General features: G+C 34.4%; 1 long non-coding RNA gene across 1 annotated transcript; it reads right to left on the bottom strand.

Annotated features, from left to right (window-relative positions):
* Positions 1-215: 215 nt before the first annotated feature.
* LOC149045941 (uncharacterized) lies at positions 216-10,111 on the bottom strand. The gene is made up of 3 exons (XR_016186699.1): positions 10,020-10,111; positions 6,441-6,574; positions 216-655 (listed from the first exon to the last, which is right to left on the bottom strand). It is a non-coding gene; the product is annotated as an uncharacterized LOC149045941 (long non-coding RNA).
* Positions 10,112-11,507: the final 1,396 nt, after the last annotated feature.

Genomic DNA, 11,507 nt, shown 5'->3' with positions numbered 1-11,507 from the left:
CCCCACAAGTCTAGAAGGGGGAGGGGAGGGTTATCATTTTTGCGTCCATGTTATCGTTATTTTTACTTCACAGGAAAGGCAATGCACAGATGTTATCATACTCTCTCTTGAAGGAAGAAAAAATGAGTCAACTTAATTAGGTCTTTTTAAGCTTTATCTCAGCAGAATAGCAATGTTTCATGTTTATTCGTAGCTTCGTTGCTCAAATATAAAAATTTCAAAATAATACTGCTTTGGTTTAATTCATTTGCTTGTTTTATACTGAAATCTGAGTTGTCTAGGTGTCTGAGTATTTGAAAAAAGTCTTAGTCGTTGAGTTACACAATTTTCATTTTCAAATTTGTTTTTCAATCTATTTTCAATTTCAGAGCACATTCCTAGAGATAATAGTTCTTGCAATATTAATGTAATCACCGTCCTCTCTTCTTTTCATCGTACACAATTCCTGCATCTCCTTCGTTCTTGATAAGCTGGCAGAGCGTGCAAAGGAAATTCCGTGACAAATCTGTGACGTTCAGCCTTCGATTGGGTTAGGTTGTTAATCCAGATTCATCAGAAATTGTGCAATTTTCAGCAAACTTCGCTTTTCCACTCAAGAGTGAACATTTGTCCTCCCGTTGTGGTCAAGAAGAAATGATTCCGGTTGAAATAAGACCTGTACAGATGAGAAACGACAGTTTTCTGTTATTTCAACAGAAGGTGAGCTTTCCTTCTTGAAAATGTTGCCTTCAACTCTTTCAGGGAGGTGAAGGAGTCATATCCTCGTTGTTTCACGCGTCAACAAGTATTAGCTTCTCGGTCTGAGCAGCTTTTCGACTCAGATCGATTGAGTAAGGATGCTGACCTCCACAGAAACACAACCTATAGTTCTGGTATAATGAATCGCATAATGTCTCTTGGTTGGCGTAAATTACGAAGTTACACTGAGAGGGGACGAGATTTTGTAATTGAACGCTGCCACGTGGAGTTTTAAAGAGTTGTGGTTGGCGAATTTCTTCCCTACAGAACTTTTGCATAACAAAAATAATGCAAAATATTTATTTTGATTTTGTATTTCTTCGTAAGATGTTTTTTTAAATCTCCGTGTAAGTTTAAACAGTTGGCAGGCGCCTGATCATATCAAAATTTTTTTTTTTCAGAGAGAAAATAGTGGTCTGAAGAACGATGGTAAAGCGAACGAACTGGAAGCAGTGGGCATAAAGACGATAGGGAAAAAGATAAGAATTTTAAAAGTTTTGTAGTAACAGTAGTAAAAATGGTGGCTGTCTATTACATATCCGAGCTTTTGATAACTTTACACGTGAGCTTCACCAACTGTTTGATGTTGTTCCCTCTGGCTCCCGCTGCAAGAGGTTATTTCGCAACAAGCCACCATTTTTTAATTAATTTTGTAATGGTACTGATTTTTCAGCAGACTTAGCTATAGTAAGATTTATTTTTTCTCCTTTTCTTGCTCTAGTTTAGACACATTTATCTCAGAAAATTTCGTGTCATTGAGGCAGTTGAACATTGATTGAAATTTGGCGGGAAATCGAAAGTAAAAATGTTAATTACGCGTAGCACTGATTGCTTGGTCGTTGTTTGCCTAGCAGTTAGTACCAAAATAATTTCTCAATTGATGTTACGAAAAGGTGATATTTTTTAAGGTGGCACTGTAACAAAATACCCTATACGAGGGCTCAACGAAATGATAGAATTGGAATCTTGAGAGAAATGTCATGAATTGACCTTTTTAAATTTATACCAACAATTACATCGACTGAAAAACCACACTTATGACTCGTATCCTGCAAATTTATAACCTATAGCGCGACTGTTTTCAGACAAACTCTAAAAAGCCATTGTTCTACCAATACAATAACTAATCCTTCTCACATATGTGCGAAAAAATATTGAGCGCCCTACAGACGACTTCCTCTTGACCTTAACATTTTCAACGTACCGCACGAAAAAATTAAGCTTGACCGTCAGACCATGCTAGACTAAATTATAAAAACTACAGTCGAAAGAGAGCAACTTGTTTACGCATTTGCATGACTCGTGACTGACTGGGTGACTTCCAATCTCCCCGGTGAAACTCAAGTCGCTTTACTGACATCAGTACTTATTCGACAAGACAGGCCTCGCTGCATGATCGAATACTAAATTTGTGCAAATAACTTCTCTAGTTTCTTCTCAGTTATTTTAGCAAAACTTGGCCTTAAGAAACTTCTGAAAAAATTATTCAAGTAAAAACCAAAATGATATTTCATTCCCGAAGTGAATCGGATTAACAAGTTAATTTTGATCAACAAAGAGGCCTTTGGTTGTCAAATTAGGACAAAAAACAACACAGTGCCATCTAAAGATTTGTATTCTACTGCTCTGTTGCATCAACTGAGGTCAATTTAACTCAGGAGGACATTGGCTCTAAAGAAACGAGCAAATGAAGAAAAAAATGAACATTGCTTTCAGGTCTACGTTTTTATTTTATTTCTTATAGTTTACAATTTCCCTGATATTTTAAGGTTTGCGCCAATGTTCTCTTGTTATTTTTAGAACTCTACTAATGCCTATTTTACCTGAATTTTAGAAAAGCAAACAAACAAACAAACAAACAGCAACGCAATGTTCGGTAACATTTTTACATAAACCAGTTTAAAAGGACTTCACTTACTGACAAAGAAATTTCATTTTTTTAAAGCCTTTTGAGATGATTTCAATCGATGGTAAATGTTTTCTTTGACAAATCGTAGAAATAATGGCTCTCACATTGCATATCAAACTCTTTCCCCAGTGCGACGAACATTTGTTTTTCTCGGTTCCAGGTGTACGCAACCACTAACCGCACGTAATGCGCATGCTCTCCGTTACGGATTTTCAAAATGGCAGACAAGCCAAAGAGGGAAATAAAAAAAAACAAAGCGATTTTGCAATGAATACTCAACATACACCCTCGTTAGAAAGGCGAATCCACGGAATAAAGATACAAAACTGTATGATCGATATGATATTAAATCGATACCGAGGGCCCGTTTCCAACTTACTAAGAAGTGCATTTAATTGCCATCCGCCACGATCACTAGCTTTCTTGACAGCTTTCTGAAGACAGTTACTTTCTTTCTGAAGACTTCTGATATGCGGCTATTGATTATTACACCTCGTATACCCGATTGCTCAAACACTTTGTTTACGATTGTTGAAAGGACCGACTCATGGTTCTCCGTCTTCGTCTTTACATTGCTTTGAAATAGTATAGATTAGTAAGCTGAAACGAAAAATTAATCAGGGAAGTTTACGAAAAATCCAGCAAACAAGCTTAAAAAAGGCTTTTATTTAGACTTCATACTTCAACGAACTTCACAAATCTTACTTGTTTATCTTGTAAGTAAACGATGGCAGGTTAATTCCCGAAGCGCTTTCTGAGTTTCCCGATCCCTCTCCTACTGCTTTCACGCTTACAAAACAGGAAAAATCAAAAGGAGGGAGATACAGCTGTTTTGAAACGCCATTTGACGAGGGTAAATCTGCTTTTTGTCCAACACTTTACATATCAAAACAAAGGAAATTTGTTCCTCTTTTTGATTCTGGCAGTACATTTTTAATTTGCGCCTGCGTAAAAGAGATATCGCCCGAGACCCTTCGCTCGGTCGTGTTTTGATCAAAAACGCCTTGTTAATTTGACGCAACCGCTCGGAGATAAGGTAAAAATGACGAGGGAAAAACTTTACCTTCAAGTTAGAAAATTAGCGAAATAGAAAGCCACAATATTATAGTTTAATATTTCAGAGGTACATTGAGCGCTTTTTCCGTAGAGAATCAGCACGATGGTAAAACATTCGAAAATTACACTCGATTTGAGTGGGGTGTTGAAGTGGGCGTGGTCACTACATTCATGTTAAGACTGTTTGTACCCCGTGAGTTTGATACGCGATGGGAAATTTGTAAATGGTCAGTTCAGCAGTCAACAAAGAATTGAAAAAAGTAACTGCGTCGTATTTAGGTTGTTTTCAAGAAATGTTATATTTTGATCCTTCGAGGAAATCATATTAGATGAAAGTGAGAATGACAAATGTTTTCACTTTTTTAGACAAAATTCTTTCATTTGCTTCTTGTTTCAAATTTTTAATTCAGAAGCTTGTTTTAAAACTGGGCGCTTGCCGTTAACAAACTACTTCCTTTAAGCGTGCTTCGTGCGTTACGAGTGAAACAGATCTTAATGAAGACTACGCAAAAAAAGCCAAAAAATAGAAAGATTTTATTGGACTCAGTATTCACGCCGAAATGATTCAAAATGCTAAATTCCTTTTATCAATATCTTTTTTGTGGTATGTATTCACACATTAACGACGAAGAATCAAGGAAAGTATATACTCTTGCGCTCATCGCAGTTTGAAATTTGAACCGAACACAGAGATTTTGTAAAACGTGCAAAACCTGAAATGCAAATTAATGGGTTCAATTTTTTTAGAGAATCAAACGTGTTACACAGTCTCGTTCTGTTTAGAACTCAGTTGGTCAAAAAGGCAAAATTTTAGCTGAAACTATGTCCTTATGCACTCATGGCGGTTTGAAACTAAAAAAAACTGGTAATTTTGCCAAACGCACAAAACCTGAAATGCAAATTAATCGGTTCAATTTTTTTTCTCATATAATCAAACGTGTTACACTATTTCATTCTGTTTAGAACTCGGTTGATCGAAAAAGGTAAAATTTTTAGCTTTTGTTCGAATACTGGTTTATGTAAAGCTATATTCTCGATTGGACCGTAAAGTTTATAAACGTCAAAACTTGAAAGTTATACTGACTCGACACAAATGAAACCACCTTTTTGCTGTAGACCAGGCATTTGATTTTAAAGTAAGGTATAGCTTGTTTACTCTTTAAGTAGAGAAGATCTTTTGCGCTGTCATTTGCAGTAACACAGGAATACCACAAAAAACAATTTCCAGAAAACTTCGTGCCTTCAGTCTTCAGTCTTCAAATTCCTAAATTCATATTTCTAACAGCACCAAAGCTTTAATTTTGATCTGCGAACTTTTTTGGCAAAACCGAATTCCGAAAATTAATTTCGGAATTTCAATCAATTTTTTAATTTTTTTTTTTAAATAGTGCAGGCTATTTTATTTGTTTTGATAAAGAACTTGGAGGCTAATTGTGAAATGTCCTCACTGCTGTGGCTAAAATCAAATCGAAGCTAAAAAATTATATTAAGGATCAAGAATATTTTTCTAATGCCACTTCAGAAATTCAGTTTGAAATATTAAGAACTTAATGGTATGATTAAAAAGAATGCTATTCTAAGGTTAATATCATTAACAAAATTATTTCTCAAATTGCTTCTGCAATATATTTTCAAATCTCGCATGAAGTCTTAATTCAAAACAATTTTTTTTGTTCCTTATTAGGAAGGACCAAGAATTATTTTTAGCTCTGTTATAAATCAAACGAAAAACATTATCTTCAGAATTCAGCTAAAAATCTTGAATATTTTTTCTTATTCTATTTTATCATGGCAAGTTGTGGATCAAAAAAAATGTTTGGATATAAAAATATACAACTTAAAATCAAATCGATCGATTCAATTACAATGGCTATAAATTCTGATTGAACTTTTCGTACCTCGCCATGGTGTTTTTTTTTGTTTGTTTAAAGCTTGTATACATCATCTTGTGCAAAGAAATAATGTCCATATTATTTCAAAAGATATAGTTCAGTCGATGAAAAATTTCATAATTCGAAAGAATATTTGACGGTTTTTTTTCGTGTGGTGAAAGAGAAATTGATCTTGAATTTAAAATTCTTTTTGCACGAGATGTTGTATGTATTATTTTTGGCGGAAAAATTTAAAGAAAGGCTTGCTAAAATTTTTGCTGAAAAAACTGTTAGGGGAAACTCTGTGCAAATTGAAACAAATTTCCCGCCAAAAAACTTTTTAAAAAAGTTTATTTTTTAGCAAAGTTTTCTTCACACTTTTGTAATTGTTTAAGTGAAATTCTTTTAAGTAATTAAAAGAATTGAAAGACAGAATACACGCACTGTTTATTGAATCAAATAAAGATATTAAACAACATTGCTATGTTTGATTTTTATTCCGCAATGAGCATCAAGAAAATAGAGACGAGTGAAATATTGACTTTTATCTCTTAAATATTCCGAGAAAATAATAATTGAAAAAAAAACGGCGCATGCGTATTTTTGAGCACTGTATTTTTTCTTAGTCTTTTGGAGGAAAAATTCACCTCATTTGTACAGATGTTACTTACAGAGCTAATAAGAGATTAAAAAAAGAAAATCTGGCGCATGCGCATTTTGAGCGCATTTTTGGTGGAAATTGAATTTTTTTCAACAGTCCTTGATACGAATTATGCCACCGAAAATGATTTGAATCCCAACAAAATTGCGAAATAAAGTTTACATATACAAGTCGGGCCTCAAATCCTCGATTTTGACAAACGAACCTTAACTCTGCAGCGCCTTATCCTTGTGAGAAATGTGCTTTGTTCTGCACCGCTGAATAAATCTTTCCGTAGTGTTAAGGTTTTTTTCTGTGTGTTATTCTTGCTCGATGCATCAGAACATTCTGCCTTTCAGCCTGCAGGAGAATGAAAATAAAGGATACGTCAAGAATATGCAGTGGATCTTAATATCGTTAGTCGTTATTATAATGTAGCCTGATCAAATAATCGAATAGACCGTCCAAATTTGGTATAATTCAAGCTGCAAGTAATTTCGCTTTTTCAAACTTTTGTTCAGGTTTTAACCCTTTAACTCCCAAGATCTGATTGTCAATTCTCCCCTCCAGCTATTACATATTTCCTTTTAAATAAGTTGCAAGAATTTGGTGTTAGATCAAGACAAAAAATATTACTTGATATGTTGGAATATTCTTAGGGTTAGCAGGAAGCAGGCTAATGTACTGGAATGTTCAAAACAAGGGATTTTTTTTAAGTCAAGAACGAGCCAAGAAAGAGCCAAGAAAATTCTGTGGAGGCAACTGGTCATGGATGTTCATGTGAACATACTTGCCTTTTTGCTGGTTTTTGTGACTTTACAGTCACCACCACCCGACGAAAATCAGTACCCTTTGTAACATCGAACGGATTATACGAATTCGTTTCATTAAATCGACTTTCATAACCAAGTTCAAATTGTTTATTGACTATCGTCGTTTACTGAGTCTAGATCAATCTTATAACCGACTTATTCTCTAGTTCTAATAAATAAATAAAATGAAATAAACCTCGCACACGATCGAAAAACAAACAAAACCCCTAAGGAATCCAATTTTTTTTCTCCTCACACTTAACTTTGAACATAAACACGGAAACGCATAAATTGAATGACTATAAAAATGTTATTCCCTAAAAGAAAAGCGATGAACTGTTTCTTTTAAAAAATTCTATTTTCAAAGTCACCTTCTAGTAAGCAGCTTCAGTTACACGTTTTGGTCAAAAGGTTCTGCTGAGATGCTTATAGCGGGGAAATTTAAATATTTTCAACATTCCTTCATTAGTAAAATCAAGGGAAGGATATTGATATAGCCCATGCTTTCTTAAACAAAGCCATAGTCCCAAAGGCAATCTTAAGCTTTTTTTTTCGTCAGTGCTTTCTTTATCAAAAAAACTGCCTGCTTTGCGTGGAAATTTGCCAAACTAAGATATATCTCTATCCAGTTAATGACGATAGTTCCTGTAAATAGCTCGGTAAATAGATAGTCCCAGAAGGACCTTTTTTTAAGGAAAGAAAGCTGCAAATTCTCGTTTCACAAATTTTACTTTTCAAATTATTTGCCAGTAAATATCTTTGATAGAATGAACTGACAAAATAAGCTGGTAAAATATGCTGATAATTTACTTCATCTGAGACGATCTGGCAGAAGAATTGAAATCTTTTACACAGTAAGTATGAATGTTATGGACATTACAGTGTGTATAGGTAAATAATTTATTGATTGGTTGTTGTGATAAATTTGGTTTCAGTTTTTCGTCACCCAATTGAAAGTTGCTCTATCAGGCAATAGTTTTACTTTGCCAACTAGGCTCCAAGCTCCTATCTTTACATCAAAAATCTATCCAAGGTCTCTATTGAATTAAGTAAAATAGGTCTATTCTAGAAAAGTTGTTGTCAGAGAAAAAAAAAACATAACATGACACCAGGAAAATATTGGGGAGAGTTCAGTTCATTGGTGCATGTTGAATTTGGTTGGTGAGAGAAACAGTTGGTTTTACTGAGTCTCGATGGTTTGAATATTTTTTAAATCAATTAGACTCCAAGTTTCCTTTTGAATTAAACACAAAAGCGCTAGCTAAAAAATCAAGTGCCGTGGGTTTTAAAGAGGTTCTAGTTTTGAATAAAAGGAAATTAAAACAGCTTAAGAAATCTGAAAGGAATTTAAGAAAAAAACTTTGAAAAGACTTAGGCCGTATATTTAAAAATATATAGATGAATTCTGGAAAAAACTTCTAGAATATCAATCTTTGAAGCAAACTCTTCGAGTTTGGGTTTAGCGCCAGAAGCTAATGCATTTGACAAAAAGTATCTAAGAGAAAAAATGCTCCTTTTTTGAAAAAAAAGATGTTAATAAATGAATTAGGAAAAGTTAAGGAGAATTCCGAACAAATTGACGAAATACCAATTTTGGTGGCATTTTGAGTTTTTTTTCCTCAGGGTTCTGCCTCAAGAGCTTGGAAATTCCACAATCAGACCTCAAGGGTGTTGTTGAATTATCCAAAAAGGTTCGAATTTAGAAAACGTAAGTTTTCAGAGTATAAAACTTATACAGTCGAACCTCGATTATTCGGACATCGATTATCCGGACTGTTCGATTATCCGGACTTTTTCTCTGGTCCCGTTTTTTTTCATGAATGTTAATGACCTTAGATGTTAAAAACTTTAGGAGGTAAAAAAATTCAGAAATTATGTTAAAAGTCAGGAAAACTGCGTTTAATACAGCGCATTACACGCTCCACTTTCGAAAGATCAAGCGCTCGGAGACAAAAAGAGACAAGAAGCATTCTAATGCATTCAGCTGAATTTTGATTGGTTCAGTATTGTTTTGTTGCTAAGGGAATGTCATGCTTGATCAGTTCGATGAGCGTGGGTTATGTAAACACACGAGACGATCATAACTCAAAACGACAACATGTCTACGAAGCGAAAGCGATATGTTGAAGCAAACTTTTAGAATTAAAAATGTGTTATCTTTATTTCTTTTGTTTACATTGTCTTATTAATATTCATATTTTCGATTATCCGGACTCTCGATTATCCGGACTCTTGATTATCCGGACTATTTACCCTAGTCCCACCGAGTCCGGATAATCGAGGTTCGACTGTAATGGATATAGAAACGAGTTTTCAAAAGACCTAGAGAAAGACCAATGTTTGAAAAATACTTCTTGGGCGTTTTTTAGCCTCAAGAGCTAAGATAGTTGATAGTCATGCTGCATGGCAAAAAAGTCTTATATTTGCAAAAAATAAGAGAAAGAAAATAACAGACTACACGATCTATACACGTATGAACATATTTAAAAATACGAACAACAGAGAAAACTTGAAACATTAACTCAGGGACTTTTCTATTTCAATTTGGTGTTCTCCTTTAAAAGCTAAGATATTTATCAATTCAGCTCCGAGTTTTTTTTCTTCTTTATCTCTTTCTGTTGAAAATTTCTACAATTCTAGCGAATGATGAAAATTTGCTTTCAAATAAACAATCATTTTTCCAGCATCTAGTCCCTGAAGTTAATCTTAGAATCGATTTATTAACAGAAACCGCGTTTTAAACTTCCATTAAAGTCCATCTCAATTAAATAGCCTTACAGGGGATTGTAAATAATAATCTTTTCATGGGCATCCAAAATATGAACTATTCTAGAAATCAAATTTATTTTCTGCTTGTGATGTTTTTTCGTTTTCGACTGTGATTAGTTTTGAATTGCATATATTCACTTAACCAAGGTTCGGGCGTTTAATGCAGACCAAACATAAAAGCGCAGATAGCTAATTCGTTATCAAATAGGTAATAGGTAACTGACCTGGTAAGAGAGAATCTTGCTTTTCTTCTCTTTCCTTTTATTTCTTTACTTCCAGATGTTTTCGGGCATGCTTGACGCCCTTCTAAAGAAAAATAAATTGTCAATATGCGTGTGCCTATAGTTCTGTGAATACTCTTTATTTGTCTATGTAAATCATTACATCTTAATCAAAAGCTCAAATGTAGTGATCACATGTTATACTGACATATAAATACAGATACTTTTAATCAATTATTCTTTATCGCATCTTAGCTCCCACACTTTTCATTTGTTTCCTTGAAAACAAAGCTACCTTGAATCATCTGGAAAATAAGAATGCTCTGAACTCCATGTCTCGTAATTCCTCGAATAACCCCTCTTACTTTAATAAGCACCCTCCCCTGCATAAGCGCTCACTCCCTTAGCCAACATATGAAACAACCACCCCCCTCCCCCACCTCGAATAAGCACCCTCCTACTGCCTCACTTCCTTCCTTAGATAGCGGGGATACAAGGAAAACCTGTTGCCAATGAAACTTAATTTGTAACTTTTTAAACTAAAATCAGAACAGGTTAATAGTTTGTTAATAAGAACCCCCTCGATTAAGCATCTTTCTTCCGATGAGAAAGCATGCTTATGCAATTTTATATACATAAAATAGGGGGTAACCATTTATGTCATGAAAAAAAAAATAACCTCAAAATGTTGAGATTAATTTAATTTTATTTTGAAACCAATTTCAAAGGAACATGATAAGAGTGTGTTTGCACAGGAGCCCATTACTTATATGGGCTCCTGGTTTGCATCGATTTATCATAGAATTTGTTTAAAATTATCAAAACCATCTTCAGCCACCTTAATACTAGAACACTAAGCAGGATGGACTGTGTATATGTTGTTGAAATAAGTTTAATAATGAAAATATGATTGTATAAGTTAACAAGCGATCAATACAACAAAAACGAACGAGCAAATTTCTCACTGCTGCCTCAGAAGTCACTTGGTTCAATGAAAACTGTCATGGCGGCTACGAATGGGATGGAGTTTGTCTTAGTGTATGTGCTGTACTGTCTATTAAGTTCCCACTCCCCTTCTACATGTCACTCTGTAATTTAATGTTCAACGGTAACAACAACAAGAAGAACACTGTATTTCAATCCAATGTGTATTAATACACAAGTTATTTACCTTGGGAAAAGTCGGGACAGAGTGTCATCCACCAATTTGCGACGTTAAATTTTCAACACTCTTATCTGCAGATTTAAAGAAAAAGTCGCCACTCTCGGCAGAACTGACGATATCCAAGTTAATAAGGTCGAAATGACCTCTTTCTTGGCCGCAAACTGGCTGAAAAAGACGCTGAAATTTCTACTTTTAGTTCACAAGCTCTTTCCACGTGCAAGACTGATAGCAAATCACGAATTTTAATTTTTAAAATGATTTGTAATTCAAATGAGTTTGAATACCAACGACAAGCTTTTCGGTTAGTTTTGTGCAATCGTGAGCAA

The sequence above is a fragment of the Pocillopora damicornis genome, chromosome 5 (assembly GCF_964200805.1).
Source record: "Pocillopora damicornis chromosome 5, jaPocDami1.2, whole genome shotgun sequence".
Lineage (NCBI taxonomy): Eukaryota > Metazoa > Cnidaria > Anthozoa > Scleractinia > Pocilloporidae > Pocillopora > Pocillopora damicornis.
Note: the sequence above shows the minus strand (reverse complement) of the source record. Positions and strands in the feature narration are given on the sequence as shown.